The sequence below is a fragment of the Thermobia domestica genome, chromosome 17 (genome assembly GCF_964235325.1).
Source record: "Thermobia domestica chromosome 17, izTheDome1.hap1.1, whole genome shotgun sequence".
In the NCBI taxonomy this organism is placed as follows: Eukaryota; Metazoa; Arthropoda; class Insecta; order Zygentoma; family Lepismatidae; genus Thermobia; species Thermobia domestica.
The window spans coordinates 62,368,113-62,390,612 of record NC_137470.1 but is presented as its reverse complement, the minus strand read 5'-3'; the positions used below and the strand labels follow the sequence as shown (position 1 = coordinate 62,390,612).

Sequence of the window (22,500 nt, the reverse complement as noted above, 5' to 3'; positions counted from 1 at the left end):
ACTTTATTGACATTCTTTTAAATATATATAGGGGAAACCATACCATACTTACTATTAATAGTAAACATAGTAGTAGGCTATGGTTTCTGCAATATTTTTAAAAGAATGCCAATAAAGTGGTGGCAATATCCAAACACCCTCAGATGGCAAAAGAACACACACCATCATTTATGTAACTTACACACTGAACATTATACTTACCTTCACATCAAACATTATACATGACGCCAACCAGATGAATCATTTTCTCACGTGCAGAAATAAATCTGTATCAAGATTGACACTACTGGACCTCACTTCAAACCTTATACAAAATGAAATCAAGCTCATATAGACAACAATTCTGGAAAAATAAACGTAAAGGTGAGGACAAAGTAACTGTTAAACCTACATAAGCAATATTCTGAAAAAGAATAGTTGTGTTCGGTCAAAATGAAAGCAAAATATGTATACTTTCACAATCTGTATTATGCTTCTTTCCTTCGTCCATTATGCGTCTTTGCAGCACGAGGTTTATTTCTGTTGAGTAACATTATTGAGATATCATGTTAAATTATAAATCCATGTCTCACACAACATTGGTGTTGAATATATACCCCATACTCCAGTCTATTGAGATTAGTATCTTATCTCAACATAGAAACAACACTTTTCCTGAGTTCCTTGGTGAATATACTATGCGACCTGGCAGATCAGCATCCAATTAGTTTACCATTAACCACAGTTTGATGTTGAAGTTGAGCGTCCCGTTTCAGCACGAAGCTTTATATGAGACACAGACTTGTAAAATCCGCAGTAATGCGTTCAGTGTTTGTAAGGTCTTCCACTGAGAATCAACCACGACCCTAGGCGCAGCAAAGACGTACACCACTAGACAAACGTCAAGGGCTAAGCAAACTTTTAAATTATCAGATTTCAGGAAAGAAATATAAATTAAATCCTAGAACCACTGCTACACAGGGTGCGAAATACTGAGGATGGCCATTCTCACACTTCAAAATTTTGGAAGAAAATTCATCCTCAATTTACTGGCGAGATATGGTGACACTGACACTGTCAGAAGTATACAAACTATTTACAGTAAATCTGTGCAGTTAGTGGACAACCTAGTGGTTAAGCATTATCCCTAACCTTACATAGTTCAATAATTTTGGATGTTCAATATATGAAATCTTCATTTCAAAACTTTCCAGTGCATTTTTTTTACTTATTTATCTACTCCTCTCTCTCCCCGATCATAACTGTTATTATTTCGCATCCTGCTGCTACATAATTGAAATAAATTATCCCTACATTCTACGCAATAACTGATATAAGGTTTCATGAAAACAATCAGCTTGTATTACAATGTTATTTATTGAACTTATTTACATTTTTTGTATTATTTCTAACTTATTTCCTTAATTGGGTTCCTCAACTTCAACGGTGTCACCTTCCACTACAGGTTTTGAATTTCTTCGTTCTCTGCAAAATAACGATCATAAATACGTACTGAAAAACATGTAATTGATTGCACAGTTAAAAGAAAACATTCATATTGTTTACCTTATAAATACGCTTTCATTAAAATACATTATTATTCTTTGAAGTAAGTGCCACACAAGGCAACAGAGTCTGGCACTCGTTTCTCAGATCTGGTGATCCATGGCTTGGAAGCACTCCAAATATGATCTCTATAGCATTACGGTAGAATTTTTATAGTGAATTAATATTCCCTAATCGAGCTCACATATTCAGATGTTAGATTTGCAGTGTGACACTTCTTATTCAAAGTGTCTTGACTGTCAAATACAATATAATTCATCTTCCCATACTGAAAATTAATAAAGTAATTTTAAACACTACTATACACAAACATTACGCAAACACTATTTCGGTTCAGCGGAATCCCTTATATTCTACATTTTACGTTTTACAGCCTTATTCGATTAAATTTTGACGATCACTCATAAGAAACACTTGAAACGAAAGAATCGCGTTTGTTACAATTACAACATACTCTCCCATAGTCTGATATTTAGTCGTCTCGGGATCGCACGGATATGTCTGGGTCATACAGGGTCAGGGATCTGACTACTTCGTGATCACGAGTCACGAAGTATGTGACCCGTTTCATCACTGGTACCACTGCATGGTATTTATTCACTTTACCTATTTCAATGTTCTAGTGCCAGTAAATTTTCAGTAGAAGTTTTTTTTCCTAGCTGAAAACGTGCATTGTTCTGTGAGAGCATCAATTGAGATAAATCCAGAAAATGTCATATTGACTCACTCGGTACTGTTGTATGAACACGGCGTTACGAAAAACAAACGAAGTGATCACTGATATAAGAAATCACTGAGGGATGGAAGAACAAATATTTACTTATTTCTTTAATTTTCTCTCCATGCCTTGTATGAAATGCAATCTGATCTCACGATTCACAGGAAAGATAGGCCATAAGTGTGTGAACCTATATACCTTGTATTCTTCACGGAGCAACACAAATGATAGATGATGACCTACAAGGCGTTATCCTGCGTAATGTACAACAGAACGCATGGGAAAGTGTAGGTTGCAATTTACAGGAAAAGCGTAAGAATTTACTAAAATAGGTACCGTGCACACGGACAACTTCGTACCATTTTGCAACGAGTTTAGAACATATCTTAGAGGTTCAATGAAATATTTCTCTTTAAAAATATAAAAAAAAGTTACTGGTGACTAATACGTAAGGAGGTGTTGAGCAACAATTCTCTGGATTTATTTGTGACAGTAAAACAAACGGATTTCAATCCTGAGCCTTACAGCGGAGGAATACATCTTTGCAACGTTTCATTCTTTCAAAACACAAGAATCACTGATAGGAAGACATGCATATTGCCTTCATCATACATATCAAATGAAGAAAGGATGACTCATTACCGTAACTGTAACACTAAGTTTATTTGACCCATATTCATGGAACGTCGTGTCGGAATCATTAGCGTCGTTTCACAATTCATTATAGAGAAGTAATAAATACTCCTGGGACCTATCGACCTAGTTCTTTATATCCCATCTTTGAAAGCAGAAACATTTCTCAGTGTACATGGCCCAAAGCAGGCAAATCACTTCATTTACTTCAATCCAGTCAAATTCTGAATGCATTTTAAGACCTATGTCTCCTTATTTATTTTCCTGGTAATTTGTTGTTGAGTGTTTACGTATACGCATACTTTGGCGTGCTCCATCCTATTGAAATCTGTTTGTCTTTGGGGAAAAAAACTACTCTTACTTTTTTTTAAAATTTATTTTTATTACTGCCAGTGCTGAATGAAGTCTTTATCTTGTGGATAAAACATTAACCTTTGTTTCTTGTTCAATTTTGGTGTTGATTACTTCTTTTTCATACTGAATGAAGTCTTATCTTCCGGGAAACTCAGGAATGTCTTTGTAAGAGAGAAATGTGCATTTACTATTATTTTGTCTTTTAACAAAATTTTCTAACTGCTGAAGTCTTTATCTTCTAAAAAAAACTGTTTCTTGATTAGTTTTAATGTTATTTTACTTCTTTTCTATCTCCTGAATGAAACCTTATCTTTTGAGAAGGAAAAAAAACTACAATACCATTCTGTATCTTAATTAATTATAGTGCTTTATTGCTTGTTTCTATACTGAACGAAATAATCTTATCGTCTGGAAGATTCTGCAATTGCATATTTCTCTATTACAATGGCATTCCAGAGTTTTCCAGAATGTAAGATGGTTTCATTTAGTATAGAAAAGAAGTAATTAACTCTAATCAATCAAGAAAGAGGGTGGTATTGTAGTTTTTCTCTCAAGAGATGAGTTCGTTCAGTAGATAGAAAAGATGTAAAATAACACTAAAATTAGTCAAGACAAAAAGAGGTTAGTTGCTTTCTGTTTTTCATGCAGCAGGTAGGAAATGTTTTTAGAAGGCAAACATAACAGAAAGTGCCTATCTCTCTATTACTGTGACATCGCAGTTTTCAAAAAATGAAATTTCCTTCAGTATAGAAAAGAAGTAATCAACACCAAAATTAATCAAGGAATAAACGTTAGTCTTAAAAAAAATTCATCAGCAGATAGGAGTAATCAAAAAATAAAATTAAACTAACAGAGGTACTTTCTTCCAGAAGACAAGAAAATAAAAATGTAAACAGTAATGAATCTCGATTTTAGTTAAAATTTCCACCCTCCGAGGAAAGTAACAGGCAAGTTCCTAAATTATAAGGGATAATAAAATAATAAGTACATACAAGGTAAACATTTTATCTTATTTCACTAAGTTGCAGATCCCTAGCTTATTTAGTGATGGTAAGAACTTTCCGATCTCTCTCGTGATTGTAAGGAATATAGGTAAAACTATACTTACCTACGCAGTAGTCTAGGCTTCGCCTGCTGCAGCCAAAGACCCAATACTTCCTTCACCGTTTCTTCTGTTGCGTCGGTGTACATCTTACGAACAGCAGCTGAAAAGAAAGATAGAATTTCAAGCAAATACTAGCGATTTTTATTCTTTAAAAAAAAGAAAAAAGTCATTTGAAATAAATTTCCCTCTTAAATAGCTTTACGGAATTATGGTATGGTTTGTAAACGTGGATACCTAGAGCTGAAACTAATTCCTATATTATTTTTCAAGTCACCTAAGCTAGGCTCCTATTTTGTGATTTTTATGTAAGGGTACTATAGAAAGTTATCTTTCACCACACTTTTGGTATATTGTATAATGGAAAAGTTACATTTTTCTATACAAGTGTAACAAGACTTTCTTCCGGTGCCCTTAGTGGTGATATGGTTTTGAGTCAACGTTTCAAGTCACCTTAAATAACACTACAAAAAAAAATAGGTTTTGGCTAACTTCGTTGTCACGAAAAGTTGAAAGACGAAGACGACAGAAAGACGAAAGTTTGACTATTTGCCGTCTTGAAAGTCTGCAACTTTTCTCTTTTTATACTGGAATTATGGTAACTTCGAAAGCTATATTCTTCTAGTGTTTTATCTGCGTTCTAGTGTTAGACAAAGAGCTCTGAAATTTTGCACCTTTAAAATATCGACAGGGGACACAGTTTGGCATACTATGTAATACTACCAGACTAACAGTGTTGCCAACCCAACAAAGTTATATTCTTTCAAAGTTACATTCGTCTGGTAGACAGTATAAAATTTACAGGTATACACGAAAAGTCTGGTGCAAAATTATACTTCACATAGTGATTCCTACACTGTACTTCAATTTAAATTCGTTGACACTATTCACTTTATTTAGCCCTGGAATCATTCCTAAATTGGAATTTTATTTGGTTTTAGGTTTTCCGTACACCTTACAAATTGTTTTTGAATGCTTTTTCAAGCAGATTTGTTTAAATGTGTACTTTGCCAGTAAAGCTTTGTTTACAACATAGAGTGTTGGATTAGTTATTGAATTTCCTATATATTCTACACAGATTTTATATTCACCCAGTAAGGGTGAACACATTTACATATTATATTACTTGACAGTAAAAGCATCCTAAAATACTCAAAACATACTTTATTCATGAAGAATTACTTCTGATTGCTTGGGACATACTAATATGAGAACACACGTCCAGTACGAGAGAAGACTTAGTAATTAGCAAACTGGAATTTTGTATTGTTACTAGCATAAATAAATAAATGAAGTTAAATATTTCAGTACAACTTTTCAAATCAACTTACTGTGGATCTTCTTGCACATTTGGGTGGACCCAAAGGTGTGCTTTTTTGCTTCATGATCCTTGGTTTCCTGCCAGAGTAGGAGTATTCCATTACGAGCTTGTCGCACAAAGTTCTTCTTATTGCATTGTGAGCGAAACCTTTTAAATCCTTACCACCAATTGACAGTAATACTTTTACCTGAAAAAAAGGAAATTATTTAGATCTAATGCATGCTGAAATCGAAAAGAAAAACAATATATATAAGGGTCCGTATTGTTATGTTTTTTTACCAGTGGAAAAAAAATAACGAAGCATGAATGAAACTAGATTAATTTTTAAATACCGTAATGTGAAGTGTGAAAAAAAAGGGCGTGGAGTTCTGAGTTTCATGGAAGGCCGTATCAAATGGGCTACGTGACTAACAAAAACTGTTTGCCTGGGATTTATTTGGTAACTTTCAGCTTTATATCGGAATTGCGGTTATTTAAAAGGACCATTGTCCGTTTGAATTAAAAAAAATACTATATATATATATATATATATATATATATATATATATATATATATATATATATATATATATATATATATATATATGTGTGTGTGTGTGTATGGAAATTACATACACTTCCAAAAGTAACTAGAAACAGTGGGTTAATCAGTGCTGCCAACAAGTAGTGTCAGAAAATAGCTAAATGACGCACAGAAACTAGCTAAAACTGGTTCAACTTACCTTAAATTATAGGTAACAGAATTTAGGAACAAAGAAAGTAAAAATTTGGTACTTTTTGTCTACTAGTTTACAAAGATGCTCTAATATTATTTATCTTTTGATATCCTCAAATCAAACAGTTTCACAATATAATTTGTTCCTTCATTGACTAGAAGTAATAAAATCTCTTTAATTATTTTCAACTTCAAATGCTGGGTATGTCTTGATAACACTATTGATCTATCACAAAAATATATACATACACATGCACGCATCTTAACAAGAAAAACCCAACCCAAACTAAAAATACACTAGAAACTAATCAAACAACTGACTAGACTATGGAGAAACCAGATTCAGGAATCCCAATTTACCGTGACGGATAGGTGAGACTGATAAAAGATATCTAATCTACTGTGACAATGTAAGTGCTGTTGTAAACAGAAGAATTAGAAAAATACCAAGATAAACTACTTTTTTTTAGGTTTTTCATATGTTCTAAAAAAAATTGACTGCAAAAGATTTAATTGCAGCCTAAATGACTATATTAGCAAGTATGAATGGCAAGTTGACCAAAATTCAGCGGCGGCTGGTACTATATGTTGCATGGTTGTGCAACTGGATATTTTTTTAACACTAAAACTATTTTTAAGTATTAATGTAGTGTATCAGTAAAAAATAAACCTCTGCTCTTGAGCGCAAAAACAATATTGATGCATTTCTGAAAAAAAGTAAATTAAAAAACGGAAAGAAAGAGAGAGATTTACATTTCCGGTGGCAGCGAACGTTGCCACTGGAAGCAGTAATATCGAGCATATGGCAGCAAGATCCTATCTGTTAACATGGGGAAGTGGATTTATTCTTGCATCGCCCCTATCTTCCCGTATAGCTTTCTTGCGGTTGCCTTTCTTCCGCAACTTGTCAGCTGTAATAGTTACAAATTCCTCCGCTTAGCAGCGCTTGACTCAATTCATAGGGTGAGGGAGATACAGACGCTTCGAAAAAAGAAGTTATTCACAAAACAAACTCGCAAAGAACAAATATAAGTCTGGTGGTAGCAGAAACGAATCCAAGCTGAAAGTTTGGGGGGCGGTCGTTCGAAGTCAATAGATTTTATTTAACATTTATAATACAAAAGTGAAAATTCTTGGATAAGATTTATTTAAAAAAAAAAAAAAAAACTATTCTGGGGGGGGGATCAATCGAGTCTCGAAGAAGAAAATGTCTTACTACTGGTCTAATTCCTAGCTCTGTGTCTTTCGTGCACATGATTCTGTGTTCGATTTCCGGCGGAGAGCATAAATTAATATCAAATCATTCACTTCCAATACTCATCTGTCTTCTTTAGCCTAATTTGCTGGAATGTTAAACTATTTTTTCTTTTTCATTTTCAAAGGAAAACATCTTAAGATTTCATGCTTCTTTACAGACAAAAAAAAAAAAAAAAAAAAACGTGGTTCCTGAAAATGGACTTTTTGTTCCGTATATTTATACAAAGAAATGCTGACAAAATGCATATTGTCGGAGGAGAGAGGTGTTTCTGGACCCTAAAGAAAATAAAGCGGAAAATATTTGCGGTAGCGATGCTTTCTATTCAGAGAAACTTCGCGAGCAGCATTTCAGATTTCAATAAAGTCATAGAAAATTTGAAGCCTAAAAGATCGAAGAAAGACCTTCCATTTTAAAATAATGCATAGATTATATAATTAAATAATTTTGTTTAACTGCGTGCATGCAATTTTCTTGCTTTTTTTTCTTCTTTTCGGATTAACGCCATCATTCATGGCTTACAGCACATACTATATATTCGATTTACCTCGTGTTCAATAACATGAGTGTAGAGGTTTTGTATATAAATAGTGTATAAACGTACATTGATAGTGGTTGTTTGATAAAAAGGAAATAGCTTATATATTAAATCAATATTAGAGAAACAATTTAATCAATAATATATAAATAGAGCTTAAAAGACTTTCCTCTTCATATTTCCTGAATATTTTTTGGGGGGAGGGGAACACTTGCGCGTACCTACATACCTTTGATATTGCAACCGGTGCTTGTACAGACTACGATCCGCTACTGCCAAAATTATAGTCCAGCTAATGCACATGATAATGGCTAAATTGGCCAAAATGGAGTTGATGCTAACATTTAGTCAAAAAAGAGATGTTCCAAAAAGACGTAAATTAAAAGATATAACAAAGATTTGAAACCTGCTTCATAACTTGTACAGTTTTGATAGGACACTTACATATTTCTTTCCGAAGTTAGGATCTTCAAGCTTTCTCTCAAATGTTTGAAAATCATCCAACATTCTCAGAGGCAGAAGGCCAAAAAGTTCGGATTCTTCGTTTATGGATTCTGCTTTCACACTCACATCATTACTTAGAAGTGTGTCGACTTTCTTCTCGACGGAAGATACTCTTTCACTAAGATCAGCTAAAGTAGATTGCATTTGGCCAAATACCATTCTGATATCTGCAATAAATTTTAGGAAATATTGTTTTGAAGGTGTTAATATAACTAGAAAATATACTATTTCACAAATCATTGCAACAATAAAATGTACATTCATGTCCAAAATGATTGTCGCATATCTATAACTGTCTTCTTGTAAGAATATAATTTGATAATGATTTTACAGGATACTTTTAATACCGATACTATGTGTATAATCGAGAAATGTATATTTGTAGAAAATTTTATAGGGAAAGAATTATAAGCACGTAAATTAGAATGAGTAAAACAAATGGACAAGAAAGTTTTATTCTCGTTTTATTATTCTTATTTACTGCTCTTTTGACATGAAATTTGCCACATACATGTCTTTGCCGATTATGCACATACCAACATTATAAGAAATACAGGGCGAATTCGTTATCAAATTTTATTCTTAAAACAACATATTTATAGACATGCGACAATAATTTTGGACATGAGTGTACGTTTGTGGTGGACAAACACCGTGTGCGTGGGTTTTCTCAGGGTTCTATCGTTCCCCTCCACTTTCTTCACTCCATCATTTAATTCATTCTCATCATCACCGTCTCATTTAGGCTGCCCCGCATAACCGTGGGACAAAACTCAAAGATTTTATTTTAATATGATTTCGCTGTCCATTTAATCAGAAATCTTGGGGGGGGAGAAGTGGGGAACAATTAGGAAGACGTGTGTAGAAGACCACTACGTTGGAGAACTATGACCAGGTCACTGCGGAAGGAAAGGGTTGATTGCTCAGAGGTAGAACGTAGCCTTTTGGTGCGACGGATCTTTGGTTCAATCTCCGGCCTCATGAGTTTATGATGGACAATATCATATTCGTGAGGGTTTTCCCGTTCTCATGCCACTATTCCTTCATAATCACTCACTATCATTAGTCATCCGTGTATCTTAACATTAACCCTAGAAAGACTAAACTATAATTGGTCCGTGAAAGACTAAGGGGGACACTTTTGCTCGCGGTTGTAAATTCCAATTTTAACCCTACTAATGTATTTTAAAGTTATTTAATGGCTGCTACTAATAAATGTGAATTGTAAAATTATTTTAAGACTTGTGAAATTTTATTTTAATAGGAAATATTACAAATATAAGTCCCAGTACAGACTACTACCGCATTTGGTTAGCAGACATGAAGTAGCTTTAAATACATTAGCCTGTGTAGACAAGTTACTATACTAAACCTGAGAGTATTAAGTTTGCTCAATGTATAAAAGTAGATTATGTTAATTTAGTCATCCATTCAAAGAATAGATAAGTTTACAATGATCCTTTCAAAGTAAAACTGTACTTCTCTTAACACTTCTAAGTTGCTAAAAAAGATGTATTTAGTCACCTGCGCTATTAAAAAAAAAAAACTACCACAATAATGTGCTTTCTAATAAAACTAAATTTAAGTTTAGATTACAGAAGAAAATACAAAAGAATTCAAACGTTGGAAAATTCATTTGTTCGGGCAAAGAGAAAAGAAAGTGCGGGTAAATTTGACCAACCTTCGTCTTTCTATGGTTAAGGACATAACAGCGGGGTTATGAAGAACGGGACCTACAGCTTAAAGTGAGATCCGAACCACTACTCAGTTTGCACTCGAGAGATATTGTTCTTCATTTGAACTCGAAACCAGAATCCCTTGATAACAAAGGTGATAAATCCACAGATTCATCATCCACGGAGGTCAACTGATAGAAATACGTTGCGGTGATCTTGCATACTTGTGAATATTTTAGAAGCCACTTAAGAACCACAAGGGAAAGAACTGCAAAGTGAAATCACTCTACAGTTATACACATTAAATCAATAGACACTTTTAAAAGACTACATAGTACAGAAGATCTAATTTAGTCAAAGTCAGAAATATACGCTTCATTTAATTTGCTAATCAATACCAGAAGTGACTAATAGTTCTGGACCATTCATACTATCTTTCTAAATAAAACCTTTATTATTATTATTATTATTAACAAACCAGTCAAACCTAACAGAAATCTCTATTTCTTCGATCTACTTTCCAATGTTATAAATTTAGACACTTGATCAGCTTCTGTGGAAAAGTTTTGTTGACCGTCCGCTAGTGTGACAGACACTAGAGGCAGTTCGGCGGGAACTCCAAACTTCATAAAATAAATCATAATGAAAGAGACAAGTTAAAAAAGTATTTTTCACGAATCCCACCCCCCCACTCAACTTGTGGACGATCATGCCTCCGACAAGGAAAATTCAAGCTTAACCAATGCTGAAGGAGTAGACTGCTGAATAATTTATGTATTGGTAAATCGTTTGCACAACTAGTTGACCTATGACCTCTAGTTTGAGCAGGTTGAGGTCATTTCTCGAGGTTGCGACCTTGTTCAATCGAATCATCAGCCTCAAATTACCTTTACTCTTAAAAAAAGGGGGCGCAATGGTTACTCTATTTTAATCTAAGGTAAACCTATTTAAATAAAAGAAACCTGGTTTAAAAAAATCCGGTTTAAGTGAATTTAAAAAAAAACACGGTTTTTACCAATCCTGAAAAAATAGCATTATTTCTTTATTACATCCGTTCAGATTGCAAATATTTTTCTGAGATTGTAGATTCAGACTTCAGCTGAAAAGTAAACAAAACCACTAAACTCAATCAAGAGACAGAAGTTACTATTTTTAGAGGATAAAAAGATTAAAATGTAAGCAACGAAAAACCTAGTTTTCCTCAAACTTACACCCTCGACTTCTTACCTTACAAACTTCAAACTAATATGCCAACTTATTTTCGCGTAATAATCCATTTTGAGTTCTTGTTAATATCTAATAAGTAATTTTTCGAAATTCATCGTTCTTTTACCCTAAACCCAAAAGTCCATACCTGATCGAACCTTTCCTTGCACTTATTGTAAAGCGATGAAATGAGTGATATCATTTAATCTAAGATTGATGAAGTATACCTTAGAATAAGTGATTGTTACCAAATAAAGTCGGACATAAGTATTTATATTCTTCATTTGAACTATTTCAATTTTGCCACCAACCTCCGAATAAATATGGAAGAACATAAGGAACAAAAATAGGCATGATGCATTCTAAAATGAGTGAAATGTCCAGGCTTGCTGTATTTAAATATAATCCGTACCGATTCTTGGGGAAGCCACATCAGTTAAAATTTGTAGTGTATCGGTGAAAGCTAAAACAAGCAAGCTTAGGCAATGTATTAATTCAAAGCAGTTTTCTCCTCGATTGTAGAGATAAAACGTAATTTTCATTACTTTAGCAGACGGCTCTCCAAATTTATATCGATTTTGTTGATTTTTTCACTAGATTTCACTACTTTACAAAAGCTTTACGAACCACAGCTGAGCGAGCGGAGGGGATTAGAAGCCCCGTAGGACTCATTTTTTCCTTATCTTTTAAGTTACACACGATTGGCATTGCAGCCATTGTAGACGGTCATTTTCCAAAACTTAACATACAAATACTGGCATTTCGTTCCTTGCTTGTATTCAACCGCCTTCCGCCCTGGCAAATAGCTCCACCATAATATACTTACTTTCCCATGTATACTAATTTGCACATAGAATTTATTAAGTTTAAAACACTTACATTCTCATTTAACTACCTTCACTATTAATATGGGGTTAACTTTAGCAGATGGCTCTACCTAATTAAATAACTTATTTTAATGTGTTTAGACTTAATAAATCGTATCTGTTATATAGAATCCTACGAAATGGGAAATTAAGTATGTTTTGGTGGATCTAATTGACAAGGCGGTAGGCAGATGAATGCAAGCAAGGAATGAGATGACAGTAAGTACATATGAAGCTTTGGAAAACGACCGTCTGCAATGGTTGCAATGCCAAACGTGTGTAACTTAAAAAGTAGGAAAAAAACGAGCCGTGCGGGGCTTCTATTCCCCTTTGCTCGCTCAGCTATGCTACGTAAAGTGTTATGTAACGGCATATTTTTGGAACTGGGGGGGGGCAATATTTTGCTTAAATCTTGCACTTTCTTGCTATATATTCTGTACTTTTTTTGGTTTAGGTAGGGTTAGTTTAGCTTAGGCTGGGTTAAGATACTTGGGCATTACTCGAGCAGACGCTTCTACCAAATGAGGAGCTATTGCATAAATCACGAACCAACTTTTGCTAGGTGGCCACAAAAAAGCACGAATGTCATTAACCGAGTCAGGGCAGGAGCGCAGCAGGGGGTCCCAAGCGGAGCGAGGGGCTGCGTCCGTAGAGAGCAGGCATGTCAACAACGGAGGATATGCACATAAACGAGGAAAGTGAAAAAAATACATAAAATATCCGCAATAATTTTTACATGGTGATTTTACCCATGGTGGTGGTGAAGTTCGTACTTTCTTCCTATATTTTCTGTGTTTTTGATGATTTAGGTTAGGTTTGGTTAGTAATGTTAGTAATTACAGTTACGTAACACCAACTCATTTCTCCTGTAAACACGGTGATTTTGCCAGATTTTGGCCCCCAAGTTCCAAAATTATCTATATGTAACAGTATTATTATTATTATTATTATTATTCTAGTGAAAAATGCCCACAAAATCGATATAAATATGGTAGAGCCGCCTGTTAAAGTAATGCCTTAACATGTTATCAAGTATTCCACCTATAAATTTTTAATTTGGTAAAGCCGTCTGCTGAAGTTAACGCTCTAATTTTTGTACTGATGTTCAGGGGCGCCCGAAAAATTTTTTCTAGGAAGGAGCCCATCTCCATGGATGCTATATTTGATATATTACGTATACATTTTTGTAAGCCAGAAGGGGGCCCGGGTCCCACCCTGCCCTCAACTTTGGGCGCCCATGCTGATGTTAATTGTCAAGAGCCATCACTGACATTAAAGAATCCAATGCCTAAAAATTGTATACATTATACGGATGAACACATACTTAAAAAAAAAAAGTATAAGCATAAAATTCCATCTATATTTCGAAAGTAATGAAGTAACACTAGCGTATAAAATTATCCTAAAAGCGCTCAGCGCGCCAGTTTAAAAAAAAACTCACCTTTTTTATTTTGTAACTAAAACTAAATTAGGGCTTACTATTACATTTTATACACAGAGCTTACCTTTGTTTACCTTTTGGAAGAAATCAAGCGCCAAATATCTAAGACTACTCACCAATCCTACAGATGGCTCCATTTTCTAAACAATCGACAAACGTCAAGCGTTTTGAAACAAGCTTGAAATAGGCTTAGTAGAAAGTTGATAAATTCAAGCTTCTCTTCAAGTTAAAAACAAGCTAAAATAAACGTTGATTGTCGCTTGTCGCATTCAAGCTTCTTTTCAAGTTAAAAACAAGCTAAAATAAACGTTGATTGTCGCTTGTCGCTTCAACTGTACATTGCTAAGCCAAAATCAAGGGAAAGCGACCCTTGATTTAAGCTTACATGCTATCTGGGATCTTTCATCTCGGATATAGCTTTCTTGAAACTCGTTTCAAGGAATCTTAAAGCATTTAACAATCCCGCTTATTGTGTTTTCCTTTACAATATACATACTCCTTGGTGTATAAATACTCTCATACAACTCCTGAATTCAATATCAAATATACGCTGGGGCCTGGGAACGGCGCCAACAGCTAGCCAAAGGCTAGTATATATATATATATATATATATATATATATATATATATATATATATATATATATATATATATATAATCTCACTATATGGGTCGTACTACGTTAACCCGCCACTTTCAGTCCTAGGCTACCATAGGATTACTGAATTGTAAAGTAAAGTAGATGTGCGTTGATTGACAATCCCCATTGTTGTCCTTATCTTTACATACAAGTGAATGACGAACAATATTTCCGAACTCTATATTATGAAGCTATAAACCTATGAAGTGTAACGGAGGTCCCGTTTCCCGATACACAAAATAGTATATTCTGCACCTTATTAAAATTAAACATTAAATTTAAAGTATATTCTTTTGATGTTACAGTTTACTAAACATATAGAAATATAAACTGATGTAACATTTAATCTCCGCAAGCAATTTATGTGGATAGGACAGACCTCCAAATGTCTCGATATTTCTGTGTAACGGAGGTCATACCATCAAGCGATATCATTACTCACCGCACGAAACCTGTTCAGAACTGGCAATACTTTCTAGTGAAGGAAAATGGCGCGTGTGATTAGTGACTGCAGCTGAATCGAGCATACAAGCAATCAATTACGCAGGTAAGTGCAAAATATATTAAAAATTTCAGGCATGACTTTTGAAAACGTAAAAGCGGTCGCCTGATTCAAAGAATAAGTTGATTCCTGTATGTAAAATAAACTACTATTTTTTAAATCACATTCACAATGCTAATATTACTGAAGAGGCCAGCACGATTAAGCTCACGTGAAAACGATAGCTGAAGCTATAGCCCGAAAATGAAAGGGCGGTCACTGTAACAGCGGCCACGAATTGGCTATTTTTTTGCGTGACCGACGATACAAAAAGTGACCGCTGTTACATGCGTGACCGCCGATACTTCATGTTTCAATTAGAAGACTCTTTCTAATGATCAAGCTATATAAAACTACAGAATTAAGAATTGCAAAGAGTAATGAAAAGTCTCTTAGAAATATTTGAGATACGAGATGGATTAGAGGCTTGTGTTTATCTCTCAGCATGTTTTAAATCTTATTGATTGCTTTACTTTCTTTTAAATACAAATAAGTTTAGGAAACCATTCGGCCTTTTGTGGAGTGAAATATAGACAATTAGCGGAGGCCACTGAAAACTGATTTACGTCCTTCTAAGAATAGCACTTTTAATATTTTATTGTGAGTGCATGTAATATTAATTGAAAGTATAATTTATTAACGCATCAGAGTTCGTAGTATTGTACTATTACAGAATGGTATGAAGATTTTCCATAATTTTCCTAAACAAAGAATCAAGACGCTGCGTTCAGTTTGATATTTTTTTTTATTTTGTCCTACAGTGTATTGTAGGAAAAAGGGCCTGCTTCTAGTTTGCTGGAATTATTCTGCAAAACACTGTTTACGCTACGAGATTTTGTAGATCTTTTCAGACGATGATCAGTATTTTTAAACGAATACGTTTTATAAGTTAAAATTTGAAACCACTGCTTTACAGGTATTTGTTTCTTTTTACTTCCTTTATAGCGATGGATGTTCAGACTCCAACATCTTCAAAATCAGAATCCACCCTACGGAGATATTTACACGATCGAAATGAAAATCTTCTTTCACACAAGAAAGCCAGGCAAAGAAGGAAGCTTAGTGGTTCGGCACTTGAAGAAAAAACAAGGAAGGATCGAGAGAAGCAACGTAGAAGACATGCAAAAATGACAGAAGATGAACTTGAAAAGAAAAGAGAGTACGACAGAAGAAGAGCTAGTTATTGGACAATGGATAATTGTGAAGCTCAATGGAATATTGTACCCTGGGACTATTACTAAATTGGACAGCTGTAATGTGATACATATAAATGTAGTGCAGTATTCAGGACCCGGACAGTTCATTTGGCCTAAGAAAAAGGATACACCTCCTTATCGCCTTTAAGTGATGTGAAGGCTATAATAGATCCCCCAGTGAAAGTCATGACACCAAAGAAGCGAATATTTCATTATGCATTTAATAAATGTGTTCTGCTTTGTAATTCTTCTAAGTTAGACTAAAGGACAGTAAAAAGATGAAGTTGCCATGTTATCTGCGAAAGTGTTCAGAACAAAGTTTTTTGAATTCTGTTTAAACTTATTTTATTTAAGAAATAAGTAGCCTTTCATTTTAATCTCTTAATGCATCACTAACTTTGGAGAGCAATATTTTGAAGACAAACTAATTTGTAGTACTCCACTATTGTAACTAATGAGAAAAATATATGCAGAAAATATTTCACATATACAGTTCAACATTTTATTAGGTAGTAAAATACTTCTTGTGAACAGACCTACTCACCTAATAAAGTTAAGATAATCATTGATATGTATCAATGTCACTGTCGAAGTAACAGCGGTCACAGATAAGTAACAGGATGTCACAGGCATTGTAACAGCGGTCACGTTGTAACGGGAGGTCACACAAGAAATATAATTAATATAAATTGGGCTTTTACATTTCTAATAATGTTCTACTGTTTTAGTTAATTGGTTTGCAAAGCTTTACTGTAAAAAAATGCAATCAGTCTACTAGCAACGATATTAACTGCAGTAAGTAATCTAATTCACTATTAAATTTCTCTTTTTTCTAAAAAAAAACAATGGATTTTTACATTTTATTGACAATCTACATCAAATTTTTATATAAATTTGAATTAAATGCTTAAAAGAAATCACAAAAATATTGACAAAAATGGATCATAATTATTATCCGTTTTTTGATTGGAAATTAATTCGATCATGAAAGTGTGACCTCCCTTACAATTTTCAAAACAAGCACACAAAGACGTGCGTATACCCAGCGACGAACGAGATGTTTAATGGAATCATATAATGCACTTGTTTCTTTGAATCATAAGCTAATATAAGGCAAAATTTCAGTCTTGTACAATAACTTTAATTTTTCACGATTTTCAGTAATGAAAGTGGCGGGTTAACTTAGTACGACCCATATATTCAAAGTTAAGACACAAACAAATCCCGCTCCTGGTAGAGGAAGGGGGCCAATGTATACTATTAAATGAAATAGTAGAAGTGGTTTACTGAATATTTATAGAGACATGATATTTGAACAAAATATTCCATTTGTTACGAAAGTAAAGAATGATTTTTTTTTAAAAAAAAATCATAATGCTAAGTGAATAAATGTCAGTTGAAATGTTTTATACAAAATGAACTATCACATACATTCCAGTAGTTAGGGATATGTAGCTTGGCAAATAAATTAATCATCAAAAAAATATGAACATGTCCCACCGTTTCTAAAAACTCCCATTTTAAAACGAAAATGATATTTTGCATTATTGTTTTATATGGTATTGAAAGCAATATTGACTTTCATTTGTGATTACATCACGGAAACGAATCCGTTGGAAACGAATCTTGGAACACAAAGCGGGAAGAGAGGTTAACTATTTGTCAAAATAAATAAATAAATAAAGTGTCCTTATTGTGCAAAGATTGAACATTTCAGCTACTATATAAGATTCATACTTAGTTAAATTTCTTAAACCTCGAAAAATAAGTTTGTGGAAAGTATTTTAACTCTTGTTGCCCTCTTATTAAGATACAAATTTCAAAGTAAGCGTATTCATAAAAATACATGGCATATTTTCAGCATAAATGTTCAACCCCCCTCCCCCTCCCGCACAATATGCCCTTTAATCAAAGTGACGTTATGAAAACCTATACAGTGGTAGGTAGTATTTTTCGAAAGTAATATCCGACGGGTCACTCGTTTTCTGAACTCCAAAATGTTTGCATTCATCATTAATAGTACACATTTTGTTTATAACATCTTGTCACTCCTACATCCGATGGGGGCTGTACTTTGTTTCACTATTCTAAGCGATCTCGAAAACTATGGATTCGACAGTTGGTAGTTTTGAATTATTTCTTTTTAATGCTCCTTTCTCATCACCCTATGAATGATAGAAGTGTCTTACTTTCTACAAACTCTAGGGCACTGATCTGATTATTTTAAATGAAGATTTTATATTCTAGGTTTCATTTTCGCAACTTAACAGGATCGGGAGATTCTCAATTTGTTGCCTAATTATTTGATCCCCTAGTCCTCTTCTGCTTCCGTATACATAAGTTGGATATAAAGGGTACCTCGAAAGCAATGGATTCAATACTAACATCGTTCGTTTCTGATGACCTTACACGTGCCACTTCTTACTTACTTCGGTGCATTTTTTTTTAAGATTGTAAGTCATATGGTACCAAGTCTGGTTCAAACTACTTCAGTCGTTCCAAAGTTAAGATGGAACATTTTTGGAAACTACTCCATTTTTCATAAATGTTGAACATCTCGCTTCCTTCTTAAAATAAATATTTTAGTCCATGGAACATGGATGATAACCTATGCTTGGTAACGTTCAAATCTATTGTCAAAGTAATTAAAACTGGTCCAGTGGTGTAGGAGAGGTTGAGGGACATTCATCGTTACACTCATTTACATATATCGTGCTCCTGCTGTATAGTGAAGCTCTGTGTTCGAAGAGTAAGTTCTATATTTTCTCTTGACATTGTACTCAAACAAGAAGGAGTGCAAAACACCCATTTCCATTTTGAACATTGACCGCTTTAGAGCAAGAATAAAAACAGGACTGAGGTGCTTTCAGAAACAAATTCAGCGTCAATATTAATAGAGGAAAAGGAGTGACACAGAGAGAAATATTTTTCATGTAAGTTTAGGATCCCCACAATAGATTTGTCTTTATCTTTTGTGGTATATTCCCACCTGAAGAGTTCAAAATTTGCAATCCCCACTTTTAAAACTGACCCCTATAAGCAGAAAAAGGTAATGCGCCAAAGTAAGCTGTTTTATTTATTTATGTCCATGAATTCAGTGTTCAAAGAATATGTTATACACCCATTCTTATTATTATAGAGCCTAATACCTGCAGAAACTTGCTAGAACTTCTTTTTTTTTAAAAATCTGACGTCCTTATAGCAAGATTAGTAAAAGGAAGGGATAGTCTTTTATATGCACTTAAAGTCTCAAGTGTCTCGAACTCCCATCTCATCCTTAATTAGCTTAGTTCGATCTAGTATCAATTACCCGCCTCTCTGGGTTACTTTTTTTTAAAAAAGTAGTTAATATATTCCGTTAGTCAATCATTTTTTATTATTACTAAAGCGCTATCTGATATTGGTAATTTTCGATCATTTTTATACTTCTCCTTTTCTGCTCCCCCATGCTGTGTGGCAGAATTTTGATTTAAACGGAATCGGAAGTGTCACTGTTCATCTTACCGATTTCGAAAACTATGGATTAGGCACTAATATCTGTCAATTTTGATGAGTTTATATATACCCCTTTCCCCAATGTTGTAGGGCACGACATCGGAAGTGTAATTGCTCATCTCAGCGGCTCCGAAAAATATGGATTAGACAGTTATATATCAGTCATTTTCTATCATTTTAAATATTTCCTTCCCTTCCTCTAAATTGCACCGTCAAAATAATATGATAAAAACCATGCCAGGTCCGAAGCTCATCTTTGTTGAAAATTTGATCCAGATCAATCGGGTATTTAAGAATGATGAAGTCACAAAGACAATCACTTTCATTTTCATATTGTTAAAACATCTCTTCCCTATCCCCTACGTTGCTCAGTCAAAGTGAAAAAATAAAAGAACATTCCAATCCAGAACCTTATCTATCTTGAAAATTTGATCGAGTTATGTTATTTGGTTCAAGGGTTGTTAAGTTCGACTTATTTTTTATATCTCCCCCTTCACCCCTCGCCTAAGTTCTACCGTCAAACTGAATAAATAGAAACACTCCTAAGCCCGAACCTGATCTATGTTGAAAATCTGATCGATATCGGTAGAATACCCTTTGGAAAGCTAGGGACTTCGACCCCAGACCCCCGCCTTTACTCACCCAAAGGTCTCGCATGACATCTCCCATCCTTTGCTTCAAGAGTGAATTTTGTTCATTTGCTCTTAGTATTTCCTGAACTTGAGAGTGAAAGTCTAAAGTAAAGAAGTTTATCTTGTCAAAGACAATGTAAATTCTACTTTGTCAAAGACGACGTGTCCATAACGAACAACTACCTTGATACAAACAGAAAAGGTTATGGACGTAAGGACGTTACAGTTGAATGTACGAATAACAGCTGGTAAGTTCCGTTATACTCTTTTAGCTCGGTCTACAGCCTTGCACTTCTTAAACCCAGAATTGTAAAGAATTTAAAGTTTCTTTTCGTATTTCAACTATCTATAAGATAAGATTTTGTATATTAAGAAAACACCCTTTTTAAGCAACAAGGGATTTTTTCATCCCCTTTAGGTAGCTTAAGAAGTTAACAAAAATCATTTTTTGGCAATTTTCCTGGAAGGCTACAATCATGTCAAATTTTATGATTCTAATCCTGCCGGAAGTACCTAAACCTTTTGGAGTGTAGAAGATGTCCCATACAGATAGTATGGAAAAGATTTTTCAGTTCAATAGAAAACCACTAGACAGTTGATTTTTTTAATATATTTTTTTGTGATTTGCATAGGTAATGTTAACAAAAACGTAAAGTATACCGAATTTCATGGTTTTATTGCAATTCCAAGTAGCTAAAGCGTGAGATTATAGGTCGAAGAAAGGGCCATTTGAAAGGCATTGGGAATTTATTCATCGGCCCTTTAAACCCCGTTAAAAGCAAAAATATTCCCTTTTTGCAACTTGTCTCTGGGTTAGTCCCGAAAAGCTACAATTATGTCAATTTAATAGTTGTAACCCTACATGAAGTGTCCAATTGATTTGGGGTGCACCACTCATATGACTGTAAACTTAATCTTTTATTATTAGTATTATTATTATATCTTGACAAAAGAAATAAAAGTACACCTGCACTCTGATCTTTTGGTGCTGTACATTTTCAAATCATTTTAAAGCTTTGCCCGTGTGTTAGCTACATATTCATTAAAGTGTATTATATCACACGTGGTTCATATTGTGGAGCACAAATGTTAAAGCACAGAAGCGTACGCCTCGATTTACTATATACTTCCATAGTAGTCGTATATTATTGATATATTGGTCATTTTTCTGCAAGAACAAACAAATTTACAACTACATTAATCTCTATTTAGTTTCAATCATGATTTCCCATAGACTATGCTATATTTCTAATAATATTACCCATCTCTAATATATAATAAAATATTTCAATTATGAAACAGTGTAATAAAAATATGCAATATAATTGAACATAAGAAAAACTAACACGAGAAAGACATGACAAAAATATATCTAACAATTCTCGGAACTTGTGTTCTATTGGATTATCTTAGAAGCTGCCAAACTATAGAGATACATATGTTTCAGAACAATAGTTGAATCAAACCTCAAGAAGTTTCTTGAGTTTCAAGTTGACCATTATATTCTTTCTCTCCAACAAATTTTGTCTGTCATATTATGTATTATATACAAGGGCTTAACAAAAAAATCTAAAAACACTTCATACAGGACACAAAAGTTTGGCCCTCCACTGTACAACACGTGTTGCGGTTGCTGATCGCTTTTTTTGTTTTCAATGTGTCATGTAGACCTTCCTCTGCCGTCAGCAGTAACCAGTTCACCTGTGAGTGTCGTGCTGTGAAAGTGCTGCGGTAAAATGGGCGACCTGACAGACTTCCAAAGAGGCATGATCGTTGGTGCCCGTATGGTTGGAGCTTCAGTGGCAACAGTGGTGAACATTGTGGGGGTATCGAAACGCACTGTGTCTAATGTCACGACGGCATACACAATTCATGGGCAAACGACGCCTGCAAAGCACAACAGTGGTGGAAAGCAATCCTGTCAGATAGGGACCAGAGGGCATTAAAACGGATTGTAGCAGCTAAAGAGAAGACCACTGCAATGAAAATTACGTGTGAACTCAATTCCGGCCTACAAAGCCCGGTTGCATTGAAAACAGTGCTACCGGGACTTCATGAAAGGACAATTCATGGCAGGGCCGCTATCGCCAAATTCCTGCACACAGCAGTAAATGTGAAGAGG

The 22,500-nt window shown here is 34.3% G+C and overlaps 1 long non-coding RNA gene across 1 annotated transcript; it reads right to left on the bottom strand.

Moving 5' to 3' along the window:
- Positions 1-1,290: 1,290 nt before the first annotated feature.
- LOC145674414 (uncharacterized) lies at positions 1,291-8,684 on the bottom strand. Its single transcript, XR_014128924.1, has 4 exons — positions 8,626-8,684; positions 5,684-5,860; positions 4,359-4,455; positions 1,291-1,464 (listed from the first exon to the last, which is right to left on the bottom strand). It is a non-coding gene; the product is annotated as an uncharacterized LOC145674414 (long non-coding RNA).
- Positions 8,685-22,500: the final 13,816 nt, after the last annotated feature.